This window comes from Ovis aries, chromosome 1 (assembly GCF_016772045.2).
Source record: "Ovis aries strain OAR_USU_Benz2616 breed Rambouillet chromosome 1, ARS-UI_Ramb_v3.0, whole genome shotgun sequence".
Classification (NCBI taxonomy): Eukaryota; Metazoa; Chordata; class Mammalia; order Artiodactyla; family Bovidae; genus Ovis; species Ovis aries.
Genome location: NC_056054.1, coordinates 98,555,261 through 98,575,684, shown reverse-complemented (window position 1 = coordinate 98,575,684; position 20,424 = coordinate 98,555,261). Strand labels below are relative to the sequence as shown.

At 43.7% G+C, this 20,424-nt stretch overlaps 1 long non-coding RNA gene across 1 annotated transcript in view; it reads left to right on the top strand.

Annotated features, from left to right (window-relative positions):
- Positions 1-1,445: 1,445 nt before the first annotated feature.
- LOC121817731 (uncharacterized) overlaps positions 1,446-20,424 on the top strand; it is a 199,772-nt gene continuing 180,793 nt past the window's right edge. Inside the window, exons 1-3 of the long non-coding RNA XR_006057774.2 lie at positions 1,446-1,553; positions 5,250-5,396; positions 9,346-9,451. This is a non-coding gene — a long non-coding RNA (uncharacterized LOC121817731). The remainder of the gene's footprint in view (positions 1,554-5,249; positions 5,397-9,345; positions 9,452-20,424) is intronic.

Genomic DNA, 20,424 nt, shown 5'->3' with positions numbered 1-20,424 from the left:
CTTATTTTAAGTTGCACCATAATCTGTTGAGGTAGACTTCTTGTTCTTATCACCACTTCACAGATGAGGAAACTGGGGACAGAGAGGCATAGAGAGATTTACTAGCTTGCTGAAGTTACAGTGGTGGAAGTGGCTGAGTTTGAATTCAGATTAAGAATGTCTGGTTCTACTGTCTATATTCTTCATTACTATGTTTTACTGCCTATGTGTTCATGCTAAGTCGCTTCACTAGTGTCCGACTCTTTTGTGACCCTACGGACTAAAGCCTGCCAGGCTCCTCCATCCTTGGGATCCTCCAGGCAAAAATACTGGAGTAGGTTGCCATGCCCTCCTCCAGGGGATCTTCCTAACCCCCGGATGGAATCTCTGTCTCCTTTATTGGTAGGTGGGTTCTTTACAACTAACGCCACCTGAGAAGCCCACTTTATTGCCTATGGAGTAGTGCTAATATTACTCTCACTTTATAGATTTATTTATTCATTCAGCAAATATGTATTGCCAGGTGTCCGAGGAGCCTCTAGGGATATTATAGTGAATAAGGCCAAGTCCCTGTCTTTATGGGGCTTCCAATCTATATGAGGAAACTGAGGCCGGGAAGTAATTGAGTACTGCTGTTCAGGCTAAATACAATAGTGCTGGGACTTTTCGGTCTGACTCTAAGGCCAATGATCCTAACCTTTGGCCATATTGCTTTTCTGAACAAATTCTGTATCAAAGACCCTGGAGGACCTGCTATGCGTTACTGGAGGTGGCAAGGGATGGTGACACTGAGCTGTACCTGCAGCTATCACAAAGGTAGAATTCACCTCTCATGGAGGCACTCAGAGCCAGAGAGATTGCTGAGAAGCCCAGCCGCACAGCTGACTTTGGGCATTGCTTTACTCCCTGGTGGCCCAGAGGTAAAGAATCTGCCTGCCAGTGCAGGAGATGTAAGAGACCTGGGTTCAGCCCCTGGGTCGGGAAGATCCCCTGGAGAAGGAAATGGCAACCTCCTCCAGTTTTCTTGCCTGGAGAATTCCATGGACAGAGAAGCCTGACAGGCTACAGTCCACGGGGTTGCAAAAGAGTGGGACATGATTTAGCACCTGAACAACAAATGACTCATCTCTAAACATGTTTCTGGTCCTGTTTCTTCTTTTAGCATGACCAGAAACAGTATTTAATAATCCTCCTCTCTACAGTCTCCCTGATGACAGTCTTCCCTGGATCCCCCTGCCACCTCCCCACCAAATTTCAAGAGCTTCATGGCCCTTACAAGGGAGAAATTCCATGTAAACTCAGTCTCTCATACGCTGTCCCATTCCTCCAGTCTGGTCAGTCTGTCTGAGTCACTGGGACACTTGGTGTCCTTGTATGGCTTTCCTTTCCACTCAGCATTCAGCCTAGGTCTGTTTCGCAAACTCATAACGCTATGACATCCTCCCCCAGTTTCTTATTATCATGCTTCACTCGTGAGGCACAAAATACAAACGGTGTACATTCCGGAAGAATCAGGTCTATTGCTGAGGGCAGAGGAAGTCAGTCTGCTGGCCCTTCCCTGAGCACACTTTCTGGTGAGGACGATGTATGGCTGAGTAGTGCGGGGAGCCTGGCTGTGTAACGCGAGCAAGTGCTGATCTGAGGATGGGCTGGGGATCCTGGGAAGATCCCAGCCTTCCTTCCTGAGCGCTGAGATCTGGGGACTTGGAGAGTGAGGGAACTATGGACAGGAGTGCCACCAAGGGTGCTGCAGGCAGGCTGAGGTTGGGCCTCACTCCTTCCCGCCACGCTGGGAACACGAGAACCTTTCAGCTTTCACAGCCATCTGGGCAGAGGGGAGGGCACAGTGCCTAACTGCTTCGCCCTCAGGGAAATGTCCTGTGCCCTACAGATGTGGGATTCCCCATCACTCAGGCCCCCAGGAGCTCTCTGAAGACCTCTTATGACGCTTATGTCCCCATAGGACAAACCCAAGAGGGAGATGGTCAGAGGCGTGAGAGGGGTGGTGGAGAGAATTTACACTCCTTCCCTGTGTCATACTGTGTGACTTACTCCTGTGTCTAGAACAGCGATTTTTCAGGGATGTACAGAAAAACAACAAGTTTACTCTTAGTCCAGATTCCTTACAAGACAAGGACTTGTGTGCAGGTGATTAATTGGGGGAAGTGATGCTAAGGAATAATATAGCGGTGGGGGATGCAGATAGAGGGAGGGTGCCTGTGAAGACTAAATCAGGGAAGAAAGAGAAGACAATCCATGATGACTTTTGTTATCTGATTATCATTGTGGGCAACCAGAACTCAGTCCTACCTAGGACCCTCTGAAGAGCCCTTGTACACTGCCTCAGACTTGGGAGCCCGAAGGATGGAAGAGGGAAGTATTAGTCTGCCAGCTTCTGCTCCCCATTGATCAAGTGTAGTTCCTTGGGTGTTAACATCCACATACTTCCAGGTTTGCATGCGTATCAGAACGGCTGAACAGGTCTGCAGGCAGGGAGGGCAGAGAAGCCAGAAAGATGAAGCCGTTGCTGCTCAGGGCACCTGAAGTTACAACATTGTCAGATTTCGCTGTCAGATTTCTGCCTCCGTGGCTGAAATGGTAAGGTGGGCCCAGATGTGGATGTGGTGCACTGAATTCAGGGGAGGAATGCTCTTTCCACAACCTGTCTTCTGATTCAGATCCCCCAGATCCTTCTAAGTTCAGTTCAGTCCTCTCCCATGAGGTTTTTCCAAAGGAATCTGGTTATAGTCAACTTTTCTCAACTCCTGGAGCACAGTCACTTAATTAGCATTTATTTTTTGCTTGATTTATGTTATATATTATAATGGTCTCACTCTTTGGATGATGAGTTGAAGGCAAAGACTTAATTCACCTCACTCCTAGGGCCTTCAGAGTTGTAGATGTAAAACAGGCCTGTCAATCAGTGTTCATGTAATTGAATGGTATAAACATTATTAGCAATAAGAGCTCTGCAGTTTTCAAGCATCTGTTTGAAAGCATTTGCTTTTCGTTGGCGTCATAGACTAAGCTATAGAGATGGAAGAGGTGAATGTGGGTGAAGGTTTTGTGTAGGGCTCTAGATTATAAATTTAGCCACTGGAACCATTATGCTTTCCTACAAAGTCTGTAAGTTATCTCTAGCAGAAAATGCATCATGTGACCTTCTCTTTGAGAACATGACACGTGCTGGACTGAATGCCCCAGCTGGTTATTTCTTCCTGTGCCCTTGCTGTCCCTTCAGCCTGCCTCACCTTCTCCTTTGTAAAGCCTTTTGGGGCTAGATCCACTCAAGCCACTGAATATTGACCCAGAAACTTCTAAGGATAACTCCAGGATTCTGTCCTTTCTCCTGGGAAAAAAAATAAACATAATCAGATTTTCTTCCCCATGTTCTCTAGAGATAGAATTAGTGAAGGATTTGCTCTGCTCTATTCGTATTCTTTTGCCTATTCCTTGCACATTCCATGGCACAAATGGCAAAATGGGTGATAAAGGGAGTGGTCTGTATCACTGGAACTAAGATTGCTATTGTCTTGATGAAAATGTAACTACTGGTCTTTTGAGAATTGAACCAGTGACCTTGACCTCATTGGCACAATGCTTTAGCTGACAAAGGCTAGCCCATGATGCACTATCTACACTAAAGGAGGGGAGCCCTGGACATGAATAACAGAAGCCATAGGTAACTCAACAAACAGCTAGCGAGGCTGTATGGTATGCCAGGTCTGTGTTATACAGGAAGCTGCATAACATATTTGGTATTAGAAATCCTGGGTTTGAATGGCAGCTCTGCCACTTAATACCTATGTGCCCTTAGGTGAGTCATTTGAACTCCAAATATCTTAGTTTCCTCATAGGTAGAATGGAAACACTAATTTTTTGCTTACTGGGATTTTTGCAAGAATCAGATGAGATATATGTGAAAGTACTTTTAAACAGTTGAGTCTGAAGTATTATTTGTATTTATGTAAAGATGAACAACACCCAGTCTCTACCTTTAGGGCTCTTAAATTTTTGGCTGAGTCTGGTGGGGCTAAATTTCTCCCAAAGAGAAAAACGTTCTTGAGGAACAAAGTCAGGCCCCAGCCCATTTGAGCAGAAGCAAACTTTCTTGTGGGAATAATTCTTCCCTCCATAGGGGTCTCTCTAGCTTCCTAGCCATGTTAGGTCATCTGAATGGCCGGCAACTAACCACTAGGCGAGGGCCCCCACGCCTGGATAATGTGTATGTAAATTATGCAGAACTGACAGATACATTTGGGTAGATCCCCAAATAAGACAGGGCTTCTAAGGTGGCACTGGTGGTAAAGAACCTGCCTGCCAACACAGGAGACATAAGAGACCTGGGTTTGATCCCTGGGTTGGGAAGGTCCCCTGGAGAATGAAGTGGCAGCCCACTCCAGTATTCTTGCCTGGAGAATCCCATTGACAGAGGAGCCTGGTGGTCCATAGGATCGAAAAGAGTCAGACATGACTGAAGCAACTTAGCACACACACTACTTAGGAAATGTATAGATATTCCAGAGCAAGTTGTCTTAGGCAAATGGCTTAAAATCACATTTGGTGGTATGAGAGAAACCTTCTCCCCACAAATCCTACTTGATTTAAGAAGATGTGTACATTCTTACTAGGGACCAGTCAAACCTTTCACAACTAATTAAGTTGTAGAAATACGCCCTCATGAACACGTTTGGCTAATATGGAACAAAACATGCTAAGTGAGAAACTAGTTACCCAAGTGTGGTTGACCAAAAATACCAGAGACTTTTAAAACAAACCAAGATTGGGGAGGTTAGGGGATCTAATTCATTAGAAAAATCACCAAGCCAGGAATAAATGAAAAAAATTGAAATGAAAAAAGTTATGCTATTTACTCCTTTGACATTTACTGAGTGTGATGGTGGCAGGAAAGGTCTAGCTCCTAGGGTAGGTGGTAGATCCTCATTACCTGGAGGGCATACCTATCTCAGCCCCTGAGGACTCTCAGCTGAAACCTTTACTGGATCTTGTAGGCAGATATCACTCCCCACAGTGATACCTGGGGAGTTGTGGCCCCCCTCATCCCCACCCATACACACATACTCAGGGGCCAGCCTGCAGAAGATGAGATGACTGATATTTGTGGGGGTGGTGAAAATTCAACCCCTAGCCTCAAGGTGGGACAACTCCATGTTGTCATTCAAGAACTAGAGCTCCTCCCCCACCATCAGACTTAGGCTGAGCCCACAGCTGATCTCAGCTTACCCTATTCTGTTTCCCTCATTCCACAGGTCTCACCTGAAAGTACGCTCTCAATAAATCACATGATAAGAACTTTCATCTTAGGCTGTGCGTCTAAGGAGCCCAACTTACAGCAAAGAGCAACACCACAGCAGTCTCCACCATCCAGAAGCTCAAGGATGCTAACACATAAACAGGTAATTCCAGTGTAGAGTCATGGTGATATTGTCAGAAAATACACAGTGCTCTGGGAACATGAGTGCTCATAGAGAGCTTTTAGAGTTGAAAACTTCTAAGCCGAGAATTGGAGTGTGACTGAGAGTTGGCCAGGTAGAGGTAGCAGAAAAAGTTTGCCAGGCAGAAGAAAAAGGCACAGTGGTAAGAAGAATGGGAGACACTGCAAGATACATCCTCAAGACTGCAAAGGGTTCAGTAGGACTGAAGCTGCAGGTGACAATGGCAAAGAAAGAGACCAGAGAGGTAAGATGGTCCAGATTATGAAGGGCCTAGTGACCTATTCGCAAGCTTGTACTGTGTCCAGGCAGAGGAAAAACAATGAAGGGTTTTAAGCAGAGGATACATGATAAGGTTTCTCTTTTAAGAATTCTTGGGTAGCAGAATGGTGAAGGGACTTAAAAGGGCAAGGCTAATGGTAGGAAACAACAGCAGTCAATATTTCAGTTTTAATGCAATGGTTATGGGCTAAAGCATCAGCATTAGAGAGAGAGGGATTTAAGTTCCAACAACAAACCCACCCAGGTTGGGTTATTTATTCTCTCTGAGCTTCAATTGCCTTGACTGTAAAATGGGACTATTAACAGCGCTAAAACTCTCAGAGTAGGCATAAACATTGGAAGATCTAATGTATGAAGAGGATTTTATTACTTTTTTATAACACTTTGGTACCACGGAAATACCATCAAAACTATCAATTATTATCCATGTGGTCTGAACTAGGGCAGTAGCAGTGAGAAGGGAGAGAAACAGATGGAGTTAAGAATTGGGGGAGGAGGAACTAAAGGGACATGTAAACCGGTTGGATGTGGAAATGAAGTAAAGAGAGGTGTTGAAGCTTTCTGGTTTGGGCAGCAAGTAGACTGCAACATCCCTCATAGCGATGGGACTTTTCAGGAGGAGGTGAGGATTCTGAATGGAAGCTATGGCCAGTTCTGAGCACGCTGCTTTTGAAGAGCTTAGGAAATACACAAAGCGGAAATGTCTGGCAAGTAGTTGTCTCTGTGGCCTGGAGTTCAGGAGAGAACTCTGAGCGGGAGACACAGTGGGTGGAGTGTGTGCTGAGGACAGAGGAGAGGGTCCAGCTCCGTGCTGGACCGGGGAACAAAGGTGAGAGGACACGCCTTGTCGCTCAGGGAACTCACAGTCTGGTGGGGGAAGCAGAGAATTAAACATTATTACAACACAATGGATATGTTTTTGAACTGAAGCTATGGGGGGCGGATCCCAGGGGTTGAAGGAACTGAGGATGGGCTGACGATTCCAAAGGTCAGAGCTAAAATTGGAGGCTGTCAAGGCAGTGGGGTGGGGATGGGGCAAGGAAGGAAAGGGTGGAACAGCTTATAAAGTATTTTTTTTAAAATATGCTAACTCTGGGACAAAATAATGGACTGTAACATCATCCTAGTATCAGGAAGAGCTTTAGTGCTCATAAGTTCTGTGCCTTTTGGGCTGTGCTACAGTGGAATCCGCAGAGTTCTGAGTGGCCCCTGTGAGTGGAGACCACCACAGAGTGGGGAACTGAAACTAAACAGACACCCACTGTTCATCAGAGTGTCTGTTGTTGTTTTGGAAATTGGGATTTGGGGACTGAGTGCAAGCTTTTCTGGAAAAGAGCTGTTGTACTAAACAAACATAAAAGCATAAAGCTATTGACTTAGGTCAAGGTACAGATTAAGAATCTGACCATAGAGGTTAAGCAATTTGTTTAAGCTTAAACAGCTAATTGGGCTTCCCAGGTGGTACTAGTGGTAAACAGCCTGTTTGGCTATGCAGGAGATGTAAGAGGCATGGGGTTCCATCCCTGGGTTGGAAGATCCCCTGGAGGAGGGCATGGCAACCTACTCCAGTATTTTTGCCTTGGAGAATCCCATGGACAGAGGAGCCTGGCAGACTAGAGTCCATAGGGTCACACAGACTGAGACACAACTGAAGGGGCTTAGCATTCATACACTCACATAGGTGTACAGCTAATTAGGGGTCAAGCTGGGCCTAGAATCTAGATTGATTCTCAAGCTAGTGTTGTTTCTTGCTGTATCTGAGACCCTGTAACGCCAATACTTTGGCCACCTGATGCAAAGAGCTGACTCATTTGAAAAGACCCTGATGCTGGGAAAGATTGAGGGCAGGAGGAGAAGGGGACTATAGAGGATGAGATGGTTGGATGGCATCACCGACTCAATGGACATGGGTTTGGGTGGAGTCTGGGAGTTGGTGATGGACAGGGAGGCCTGGCATGCTGCGGTTCATGGGGTTGCAAAGAGTCAGACACGACTGAGCAACTGAACTGAACTGAGCTTCTCATGTGCCCAGTCCACATTTAACTGTATTTTCAAATTTTTCTGAAGTGGAGTGAAAGAGATATATACTTTAAAATATCACAGATAGAAGGCATGGGAGGGATAATTTTGTGGAATAGCAATCAAGATCATTGATGGCACATGGTCCTTCACAAGAAAAGACCTTTCACAGCTGAGATCTCTTTTGATTCCTATCACAACAGAAGCAGAAAGTTAACCCAGGAGCAAGCCTGTCAGTCTTGCTGGGGACCCAGTCATTGCTTCCTATTGAGGATCCCATTTCATTAGAAATGATCTAAGTTTGAACAAACACCACAACCTGATGGTATAAGAAAGGTCTACTGTGACTTTTGTGAAAAAGATTATTCTCAAGAAAGGTAAAATCACGACTCTCAACAGATTTAGAATGAACACTCATTAGAGGTTTTAATTCAGTCAGTGAGGGAATTAGGTAGATGCCACAACTGATTCCAAAGAGAATTCAAAAGAAAACAGACCCATTTCTAGATTAGATATGAATGTGCAAAAAGCTGAAAAACTGGCTTCTTTCTTAAGGGACATGAGAGTCAATTGAACCTCTACCAGAAGGGATGGAAATTTGCATGTCTACAGACAAGAAGTGTTTTTGCAATGTTATCAGTTATCTCTAATGTACAGAGTTGTATAATGTACAGCTCCCATTGAATCAAAATCAGATAATGCAAAACGGTATGCTATAGACAACACATAGTTTTCCAGTGATGAGAAAATTTTTTCCTATACCTACAAGGAAAGCAGAGACATCTGACAAACAAACATGGGGTTCTTGGGTTCCTTTCCCTGTTGGCATATATATAAATACATGCATGTGTGTATTTACATACACTTTTAAAAATAAAAGTTTTATGAAACAGCACTTTGCCTTATCACATGCAATGTACCCTGATACTTTCTATTCTCATCTTAGTGCTGGTACCTACACAAATTAATTTCATGACCGATCAATGGGTTGCTACCCACTCATGGATCAAAAGTTCACAGTTTGAAAGCCGGGGATTAGATCAGTGGTCCTCAAACTATCTCTTGAGAAATACCCATTTTGAAAATTTTTAAAAAACTTTCCAACCCTTCTTGGACAACTGACCCTTGAACAATGTTCAGGTTAAAGGGGCCAACTCACTGCAGTTGAAATCCAGATGTAACTTAATATCCATGGTTCTGCATCTGAGCATTCAACTAACCAGATCTTGTATAACTGTGGTCATATTTACTGAAAAAAATCATCATGTAAGTGGATCTATACAATTCAAACTCACGTTGTTCAAAGGTCAACTGTTCCTCATAATTTTAAAAAATAATAAAAATACTAGAAAAATGAACTGGAAAAAATATCCCCACAAATTTACAAAATGCAAGCTCAAATTTTTTATTATTAGATTCAACAGACAAAAAATTGGATGTTGGGGCAAGGTCAAATTCCTGTTAAAATTCTCAAATGCTTACTCAGTTTCCATTCCTAGTTCCCACACGCTGGAATGGTGGTGGATTCCACTGGTCCTTGGACCACACTTTGAGTAGCACTGACTAGATGATCCGTAACCACCTCTGACAGTCTTGGAATTTTTTCCCCCAGGAACCAGTACTCCCTTAGCATACCTCAGTCCGTGGGAGATTACTGAGTCATACCTGTGGCAATAAGAAGAGAGACACATCATACCATCTGGAACAGTGACCTCACAGTAAGTGAAATGCCATATGGGTACTGGGAGGATGAACCCCAGAGGTGGTCCTTCATCTCCTTACTGTTCATCACAAGCAAGACCAGTCTGTTCTCTCCAGCTGTTCTTCTGTGTTCATTCCATGTTCATCTGATGCATCTCATAGTACAGATATTTTTCTTTGAGTTTCTCAGTTCAAATTCCGGAAAGAACTTTATTGCCCTATTGAATCATCACTCTTGTTGATGCAAAGCTTTGTGTACTACTGGGGTTACTTGACAAAATTCAGATTGCCTGCCTTTATATCAGGAGTCAGCTATGCATTTGATCCAAGGGCAGAGAAAAGGTTCTTGTAGTAGGGAACATGGCCACCCTCATTCAAGGCACAGCCAGGGCCACTTCCCTCAGCACAGCCGGGAATGGGAGGACGAAGCCAGTTGTCCTTTAAAAGAAAAATTGACCCATTCAAGATACATTTTATAATTCTCCATTCCAAACTCGGAATGATCTTGAGATGTTACTCCCCAGGAGACTAAAGAAGGGCAGCGCTGTGTTGCAGCATCTATAAAATAACTGCAGATACAGGCCCTTCTGTCTTCACCACTATCCTAACCTAGAACTAGATGATATTATGAAAAGACATTGGAGAATTTACCTATATCAGTGGGGTATTTCCTCATCTCTTTAAAATCAGAAACACTTTTGCCTTTGTGAAGTATACATCTTAAGATCTTTTGCAAGTCTTCAAGCTCTCAGTTAAAATAATAGTTGATACTATCACCCATAAAATGCAGTCAAGCATTGTTCCAAAAGAGTGATGACAAACTCAATGAAACATATTAGAACAACCAAGTTGTACTGAGATGTAGACAGTAGGCAGTAAGCAATTTCCTCTCAACAGCTAAGAGAATCACTGCCCAGCATAAGTCATTCTGGTGTCTGAGTAAATTACAAATCAATCCATGTCCCCCACTTTAAGGGCTGCTCATGAATAGTCATGACTAGTTATGTCAAATCCTTGAATGGTGAAGTTCTTATACCTCAGATCCATACCTTTCATTTACTTCATTTCATGCCACACGAATGGACATGTTACTTGATGTTTAGATTTCACAGGCTTGTTCATATTTCTCATGATGGTGGTTTAGTCACTTGGTCGTTTGTGACCCATAAACTGTAGCCTGCCAGGCTCTTCTGTCCATGAGATTCTCCAGGCGAGAATACTGGATTGGGTTGCCATTTCCTTCTCCAAGGTATCTTCCCAACCCAGGAATCAAACCTGGGTCTCCTGCTTTGCAGGCAGATTCAAGATCTAATGTGTATAAAATGGTTAATACTATATCTGCCACATAGCAAATACTCAATAGACGTTAACTCTGACATACATATATATATAAAGCCTACACTATCTAGATTGCTTGAGTTACTTTTTGTGCATGTGGTTGTATTAATGCCTGCTTGAGTTACAGCTATCTTCATTATTCAATATGTTCTCTGCTCTTGCTCACATTCACAGAGCTGTTGTTTTTCTGCAGCAATCTCTTCCACTAGTTTTCAAGCTCATCTTAGAAGGTCTTTTACAGTCTGGCTAACTCCCTACAGTTATTAGTATCGGGAATGCTCTGTGCACAGTGGGTACCCAGCAAATGCTGCTGGCTGGCTGACTGATTGATTTACTATCGACTCCCCTCCATCCTATTATAAGCTTTCATCACTGCAAATATAAGAACTTCCTTATCTACATCTCCTGCCATCCAGAACAGTCTTCCTAGATCTCCCTGCCTCATTGACTCACCATCTCATTTCACCCTTTCTTCCTTTTCCTGGACATTCTAACTTAGTTCTTCTCCCCAGACTATCATTTTAAGTCAGTGCACACATTTTTAGTTTTGGAAAATGCTTCCCATTTGCTTCTGTGTGTTAATTTGGCCATACCCATTTCTATGGAGCCTAGCTGTATAAATGAGACAATGGCTCCAAGAGCCACTTGTTAAAAAGAAAAAAAGAAAAGTTCCATGCAGACTGTCAAGGACATTAAATGCATACTTTAGACCAGGAGCTGAATTATGGGAGAGGAAGCTTCCTTAGCTTGTCTCTTCTTCGAAGCTGTATTTGTGGAAATATTTTTAAAGGAATTCTCTGAATATGGAGTGGGGGCTGGGGTGGGATGAAGCCTTCGCCATCTGGATGAGAAAGATTCAGATGCTGAAACAGATCTCTGGAATTAATGAATTTCACAGTCCTCTGCCCTTACTTTCCTTTCAATCTCAGTCTAGGAACAGACTCCTGGTTGGAGCTCCTTAAGTGGCAGGTGTAAGTAAGGAAGTGAAGGAGAGGTGAAGCAGACTTCCTTGGCTAGTGCTCTCCTTCTGAAACTAAGCAAGGAGCTCTAGGAGTGAAGGTAACCCAGGCAGTCTTCCGGCTCTGTGCTGATCAAATACCAAGGTTCACCCACATTTATGCACCTGCAGCTTTTTTTTTTTTCCAAATTCAAGTCTGGGCTAATTACAGAATTTCATTGTATTTTCATACATATAATAATTTAGTCTACCCTGTAAACAATTCATTTACAATTCAATTAAACAGCCAAGGAGAACAAAATGTTAAAATATGTGTTTAAATAAGATACAATATGTATAATTAGACATAACACATCCCCATATCTTAAGCGTTTAATGTGCACAATAACACAAAACAGGTCATTTGAGGCTATGCCAAATATCAGGGATTAGATGACCTTTAAGTTCCTGCCAAGCCGGAGAGTCTATGATTTTGTGTTCTGAATGAAAAATGAAAAATTCAGTGCATCATCCAAATGTTTATAAGGATCCAGCTGTTTGATGTCAGGTCGACAAAACACCCAGACTACTGACAGAGGCATTTCATTTTCATCCAGATGTTTCTGCATTGTGTTGATTTAGCCTGATGCATAGCAAAGTTAAGTGACTTTCTCAGGATCTGTGACAAAATCTTCTGAATATACTGTCAGTAAAAGGATTTAGGGGTTTACTATCTTAGTATCTGTAGCACCAATGTGTTGCTCCTGCCCCACTGATAGCTTCTGCCTCCATGAGATGAAAACACTCCATTCAGTTCTCTTCATTCTCCAGGTCATCACTCTCCTCATCCCCCCTCCCCCTCCCCAACTAAGGTCTGTGTTTAACCTGGGCTCTGACCCATGACAAAGTGGACTCCTCCATCACAGGGCTGTGCGTCATGGCCTTTGTCTTTGAAGTAACTTCTGTTCATGGTGATCACTGTGTCTCTGGGACGTTATTCTCCAGGCCAAGGGCTGGCCAGATCAAAATTTCTAGCCATCTTAGAGGTTGATTGCCATGCAGGCAGTCGCAGCCGCCATTCATCCTCCCATTATCATAGTCAGTAATACAACTCATCTAGATTTGGCTGTGATTCACAGGCCTGGCTGAGGTGACTGACGCTGACCAGAAGTCCTATCCACACTCTGTAAATCTAAATGCTGTCCTTGAGTTGCAGCTGCAGCTTCTGTATGCAGAGCCCTGCGCTGCTTGCAAATCAGCCTCTTTGACTCAGCTTCTTCCGGTTGCCTTGACTCCCAGTGAATTGCCCAGTGCCTGATTGCTGCCCATCCCAGGCCCATCTGGTACCTCTCACGCCCAGATGTCTCAGGCTTGACCATTCGGATTGAAATTGTGCGGCTACAGCATCTTCCTCTGCAACCTCTCTTGGCCTCTTTTCTTCCAGCCCCTGCCCCTCACTTCATCATTGCCTCCAACCCTCTGCACAGACTCTGCTGTTGCTGCTTGAGTCCCGCCCAAGTCTAGATAGCCTGGCCTTGACTGTCCACAGGGCTGGTAATAGACCAAACTCCCTATGTGACCTTGAGCAAGTCACAACACCTCCCTGCGCCTCACTGTCCTTATCTTAACATGAGAGCATTGGATTAAATCAGGTCTGAGGCCCCCTCCAGTTCTAAAATTATATTATCTCTCTAATACTGTTAGACTGGCTGCCTTCCAAAGTGTCACTGCTTATCATTCTATCTAGTTGTTATGCAGGAATTTTGGGAGGTGGGGGTGAAAAAAATGAGGCCATGGGACTAATATCTTGAAAAATTATAAAATTTGTCTGCTACCCTTCTCATCTTCATCTTTTTTCCCCCTCTGTTGAATTTAAAACTCAGAGACTTAAACATACACATTATGACAGTTCTGTCACTTCCCCAAATTGCAGGGTAGAAACAGAGAAAGGTGCAGGTAGGCTTAGCACTTTGTTCTACAAGCTATGCTGCTTCTGGGCCCAGGGTGGAGGGCGGAAAGAGGCTCTACAGGGGGAAGCTGGGGAGGGGGAGAGGGGGGAAGAGAAAGACACAGTGACTGAAGAGAGGGGCCTGCACTCACGTGGCTCTAGGAGAGAAGGGCTCACCTGGAGTATCCCACCAGTTCTGTGTGTGGAGTTTAGATATATTCATTTCAAACGAATATAACACTTAAGACACTTAGCATATGTACAGTGTTGAGAGATTTCCAGTGTTTAGATTTCCAGATAAACTATCATCTATGATAGTAAAAGTTCGTCCATTCCTGGTCTGGATGTTCCAGGGAGATCATGTTAACTGCTCTCCCCTCACATGTTTATATAGGTAAAATCGGGTTAGTAAACATCCAGCATAGTTTTCAAGAAATCACAAAGGGTGTTAATCTAAGGAGAGGGTGCCGAAGTGGAGAAGAAGGCACTTACTTCTATAACCTCTTATGTGAATGAGGCTATAGGGTTTTAGCTACCATGATTGTTTTTATAATTTGACACTGCCAACTGATGCAGTGGTTGACTCTCCCACAACATAACCCTGGTGGTGATTTGTTTTAAAAGATCACTTGATATTATCTCTGATGTTTTGGCCTCTAAGATCAGGAATGGTTCTGAATACCTAACTCTGTTTCCAAATTAAATCACAAGAGATCAAATGTACAGATCAATACGTCCTGTGTTGGGTAGCACCAGAGGAGACTGGGACCTTCACCTCTTTTCAGAGCTAGCCAGAGACACAACCCTGCTTCGGTGAGGTATATCACTCTCAAGGGAACAGAGTATGACCTGGGAGGATGGATTCACTACCCTGTTCGCCCAACAACTCTTCTACCCTCACACATACCCCTTGTTTCTCTTTCTTCCATTTCTCATATCATCTCTAACCTCTCTCCCCTGTAATCTTTGGATTGAGATTTTGCTTTAAAAACCCTTTCAGTATTCTATTCCTCTCCAAATCAACTTTTCCAATGGCCAGGATAACCTTGGATTATAACCCTCTCCTTCAGTTTCTGGAGTGAGTGAAAGTAAGAGGGGTTGTTAGGGTGGTCAGGAACAGAGATGCTAATCCTTAGTGCAAAGGCAATTGCTAAGACTCCTAAGGGTGGGGAGAATCAGCCAAAAGAACCCAATTGGACTGAACCAGCATGAAGCTGTAGATATTGCAGGGGTGAGTACAAAGCTTTGGTATAGCTGCTGCTTGAGCCAAGTTGGGGACGGAACCGACAAAGATGGTATGGAAGACAACTTGAGCAGCTTCTAGATCAGAAAGGCACTCCCACGTGAGAGAGTGCAGGGCAAGTCTCAGCTGACAGGACTTTGATGCATCATGATCTCTCAACTGTTGAGATAGTGGGTCCAGAAAGAGGATGAAAAATCTAGAAAAGTATGGGAGATCAACCATGCATAATTTTTTTTTTTATCGTTGTGGGGGTTGGTTCTACAATTTCACAGCTTACAAAGTGTAATAACAAATACTATGTCATGCAATTTCCACAGTTCCCCAATATAACTGAGAAGTAGTTATAATTAACTCTATTTTGCAGTTCATTCATTCAATATACTCTGAGAGCCTTTTATAAACAAGGTGCTGTGCTAGATATTCAAGATACTACAACAGACAAGACTATATCAACAACTGAACAGTAAAATTGCAATGAAGTGAGACAGATTATGTTTGAGGAAAATAAGAGTGTCAGCAGGAAGGTTTAATCTGGTGTAGGGAAGTATTCTCAAAAGAAGTGACATTTAAGATGAGAACTGACTGGTAGGTAAGCAAGGTTGAGCTAGGAGAGAGGCAAGGGATGGAAAATATTACAGTTGTAGGTACAATTGAAAAAAAAACAACTGGAGACAGGAAAGACAGAAAAGGGAAGTGAGCTGGCTCATTCTAGGATCTGCAAAGAGTGATCAGTTAAGTGAAGACTCGGGAGCTGAATCAGAATAAATGGAGCTGGAAAGAGAGGCAGGAACCAAGCCTTAAAGGGCCTTTGAAGCCACGTTAGGGAGGGTAAATGAAAAGTGAAAACGATGACACTGAGTTTTCTGACTTCGGCAAATGTTGGATAATGGTGTGATTTTACTGAGATAGGAAGTCTGGGAGGAAGACCAGGTTTTGAGGAAAAGATAACAAGTCATGTGAGACGTCATATGTTCCTGTGCCTTGGGCAGTTGAGAAAAAGACCTGGAGCTCAGGAGAGGAGCATGGACTGAGGACAGAGGATAGTAATATTTCTACATGGATGGTTATTAAAGACAAAAAGTGGGTGAGATTATCCAGGGAGAGATGACAGAGGAGAAACAGGCCCAGGATAGAGCTCCATGGAATTCTGAAAGTAGAGGGAAGCGTAGAGGAAGACAGCTTATAAAGGAGAGTGAGAAGCATGTTGTGTCTGTTGAGAGAATATGGTTTGGAAACAGACAACTCTGGCCGTATGTCCCTGGGAAAGTTATGTTACCTCTTTCAACCTTGGTCTTTTCCTCTGTGTGTGCATGCGTACTAAGTCACTTCAGTCGTGTTCGACTCTTTGCAGACTCTGTGGGCTGTAGCTCACCGGATTCCTCTGTCCGTGTGATTCTCCAGGCAAGAATACTGGAGTGGGTTTCCAAGCCCTCCTCCAGGGCATCTTCCCGACCCAGGGGTCAAACTTGTTTCTCTTATGTCTCTTATAGGTACTAATAATAGCACCTATCTTATGGAATAGCATCTAGGAAGTTTAGCATAATCTTGGCACATAGTAAGCAGCGACTAATGCTAGAGACTATTTTAATTATTTTAATAAGAAACAAAAATGACAGCAATAAGGGGAAGCAGCAGCTACAGAAGTCAGAGGAGTATCAGATGAAGCAATATCACAAAAGTTGAAGGGATAGTGTTTAGGAAAAACTGGTCAATAAGGACAAATGTGATGAGAGGTCAAAATTAAAAGGCTGGAAAAGGTGTACTGAATTTAACTGTAGGTAAGACATTGATATTATGACCCAGATAATCACAAAGGTGTGATCACTCACACTCACCTAGAGCTGGACATCCTGGAATGTGAAGTCAAGTGAGCCTTAGGAAGTATCACTACAAACAAAGCTAGTGGAGGTGATGCAATTCCAGTTGAGCTCTTTCAAATCCTAAAAGACGATGCTGTGAAAGTGCTGCACTCAATATGTCAGCAAATTTGGAAAACTCAGCAGTGGCCACAGGACTGGAAAAGGTCAGTTTTCATTCCAATCCCAAAGAAAGGCAATGCCAAAGAATGCTCAAACTACCTCACAATTGCACTCATCTCACACGTTAGTAAAGTAATGCTCAAAATTCTCCAAGCCAGGCTTCAGCAATACATGAACCGTGAACTTCCTGATGTTCAAGCTGGTTTTAGGAAAGGCAGAGGAACCAGAGATCAAATTGCCAACATCTGCTAGATCATGGATAAAGCAAGAGAGTTCCAGAAAAACCTCTATTTCTGCTTTATTGACTATGCCAAAGCCTTTGACTGTGTGGATCACAATCAACTGTGGAAAATTCTGAAAGAGATGGGAATACCAGACCACCTGACCTGCCTCTTGAGAAACCTGTATGCAGGTCAGGAAGCAACAGTTAGAACTGGACATGGAACACAGACTGGTTCCAAATAGGGAAAGGAGTACGTCCAGGCTGTATATTGTCACCCTGCTTATTTCACTTCTATGCAGAGTACATCATGAGAAACACTGGGCTGGAGGAAGCAGAAGCTGGAATCAAGATTGCCAGGAGAAATATCAATAACCTCAGATATGCAGATGACACCACCCTTATGGCAGAAAGTGAAGAAGAACTAAAGAGCCTCTTGATGAAAGTGAAAGAGGAGAGTGAAAAGTTGGCTTAAAGCTCAACATTCAGAAAACAAAGATCATGACATCCAGTCCCATCAGTTCATGGCAAATAGATGGAGAAACAGTGGAAACAGTGTCAGACTTTATTTTGGGGGGCTCCAAAATCACTGCATAGTTACTGCAACCATGAGATTAAAAGACGCTTACTCCTTGGAAGAAAAGTTATGACTAACCTAGACAGCAAATTAAAAAGCAGAGACATTACTTTGCCAACAAAGGTCCGTCTAGTCAAGGCTATGGTTTTTCCAGTGGTCATGTATGGATGTCAGAGTTGGACTATAAAGAAAGCTGAGCGCTGAAGAATTGATGCTTTTGAACTGTGGTGTTGGAGAAGACTCTTGAGAGTCCCTTGGACTACAAGGAGATCCAACCAGTCCATCCTAAAGGAGATGAGTCCTGGGTGTTCATTGGAGGGACTGATGTTGAAGCTGAAACTCCAATACTTTGGCCACCTGATGCAGAGAGCTGACTCATTTGAAAAGACCCTGATGATGGGAAAGATTGAGGGCAGGAGGAGAAGGGGACAACAGAGGATGAGATGGTTGGATGGCATCACTGACTCAATGGACATGGGTTTGGGTGGACTCCAGGAATTGGTGATGGACAGAGAGGCCTGGCGTGCTGCGATTCATGGGGTTGCAAAGAGTCGGACACGACTGAGTGACTGAACTGAACTGAAGACATTGATGACCTTTGCAATATGTTTCCGTGGCATGGTATGGGAGGGGAAAGTCCTTGAGAACAACGATTGGGTGGAAAATGATGCTCAGAAGGGTCTGGTGGCTTAACCAAGGTGATGCAGCCAGCAATCTCTGTCATCATGTAGTGATCAAAGCTTATATCATAAGACTCCAAATTTGGCTTTCTTTCCACTTGTATTACTCAAAGAAGGTGGTTTAGTAGGTAAACATGACTCCGTGGCTTATGCTGAGTTAACTGAGGAAGGGAAGGAATGAAAAAACAAGAAAGGATGGGAGAGAGAGTGATGGGAACTATCCAGCAAGGGACAGAATGAGTCAAGAAGGGGATATAAAATCAACAAATACCTATTGGATGCCTAAGAGTTGGATGGGCTTCCCTGGTGGCTCAGTGGTAAAGAATCTGCCAATGCAGGAGACATGGATTCAGTCCCTGGGTGGGGAAAATCCTCTGGAAAGGGAAATGACAACCCACTTTAGTGGGTTGCCTGGGAAATCCCGTGGACAGAGAAGCCTGGCGGGCTATAGCCCATGGGATCACGAAGAGTCGGACACGACTTAGTGACTGAACAACACCACATCATGTGTTAAGCAGGTGGGAACTGTTGATGAAACAGACATAAGACATGGTTCCTCCTTCCAGGAACAAGATAAAAATACGTAAAAGATGTAAGGGCTAAACCAGTTGTTAAAGGCAATGGTAGAAGAGCCGTCACAAAGCAATATGTGATTTACTGTCTAGTGTACTATGGTATTTCATGAATGGATGGACTTCTTCAGACCTTTCCAAGGAAGGGTCACCCAGCAGAGGTAGAGGTCCAAACTGCCAGTTTCACGTAGTTGAACTGGCCCCCTGTCCATCATCAGGGGACACGTACTGAGGTTTCCTGAAATTGTGTGATAAGAATGGGGCTGCAGAATGGCAGGGTTCAGAACTGCTGGTCCATGATTAGGCTGTAGGCTGAGAGTGCTGTTCTCCACCTGGCTGAGGGGAGTATGGCAGAGGAATAGCAGAGGGAAACTAAGAGACAAAAAGACACAAAAACAGACACAGAGATATTATATCTGGAAAAAAGGAATGAAGAACACCTAGCACATAGTGGGGAGTCACTGGGTAAATGAACAGAAAATCCAGGGAGACACAGTCCACAGCATACAGGAAAGGCTGAGCCACATATTGGGAAAACTTCAGACTCGAACTTACCTCTTTTTATCTGTATACATTTAGACAAGGTTATTTAACTTTTCAGGGCTTCCTTTTCTGTGCCAGAAAGCCAGGGTTAGCAACACCTTCTTTGACAGCCTGTTGTGAGGCCTGAATGAGATAATACATACATAATATCCAGCACATGGTCTGATCCAAAGTCAATGCTCAATAAATATCATTTGCCAACAACAGTTCAAGGTGATTACAGACGGTCACCTTTTGCTGAAAAAGTGCAAATGTGTCATAACTATTAGAACAGGAAGCTTTGTAAGACCCTGGAAAAGTGGATAACAAATGTTATCATCCCTGCTTTATGCATGGAGAACCTTGGCTCTGAGTATCAGAATTCTACCAGAGAAATAAGCCATTTAGTGGGAGGATGGGAAGAGGAGGAAGCGAAGCCCTCCACAAAGATTCTTGAAGGCTGCCTTCCTTCCCTCCAACCTTCCAGCCAGCTTTCCAGCTTGCCAGCAGGTGGTGGGGTCAGGTTACACTCCTCTAACCCAGCCCTACCACTAGCCTTCACCGGGAGTTTGCAAGGATGCAGTGTAACCCTGGGCATTTATTTCTGAAAAAAATCAGGCAGCATTAAGAGAAAAAGCTCTGATCAGACCCAGCATTGGCTCTTTCTAAGAGCAGTTTGCGAATCAGATTCTCTTTGGCAAGCTTTCCCCACCTCCTTCACAACAGCTTGATAATAGTCCGCCCTGGTGGAATTTTCTCCCTCGGGACATTCCTGCAACTGAGTTTCAAAACACGAGCCAGCAGAGCCCAGAAACTGAGACAGCCTTCCGGTCTCATTAGCGTGCTGTTTCCCTGTTGTTCTGCTTTGCTATTGCGGTTTCTATGTGTGAATGTGATCACTTGTTAGAGTGGTCTATTTATATGGTTCTTTTCTTTTGTTTATTCCCATTACTCAGCACTCTAGAAATCAAGAG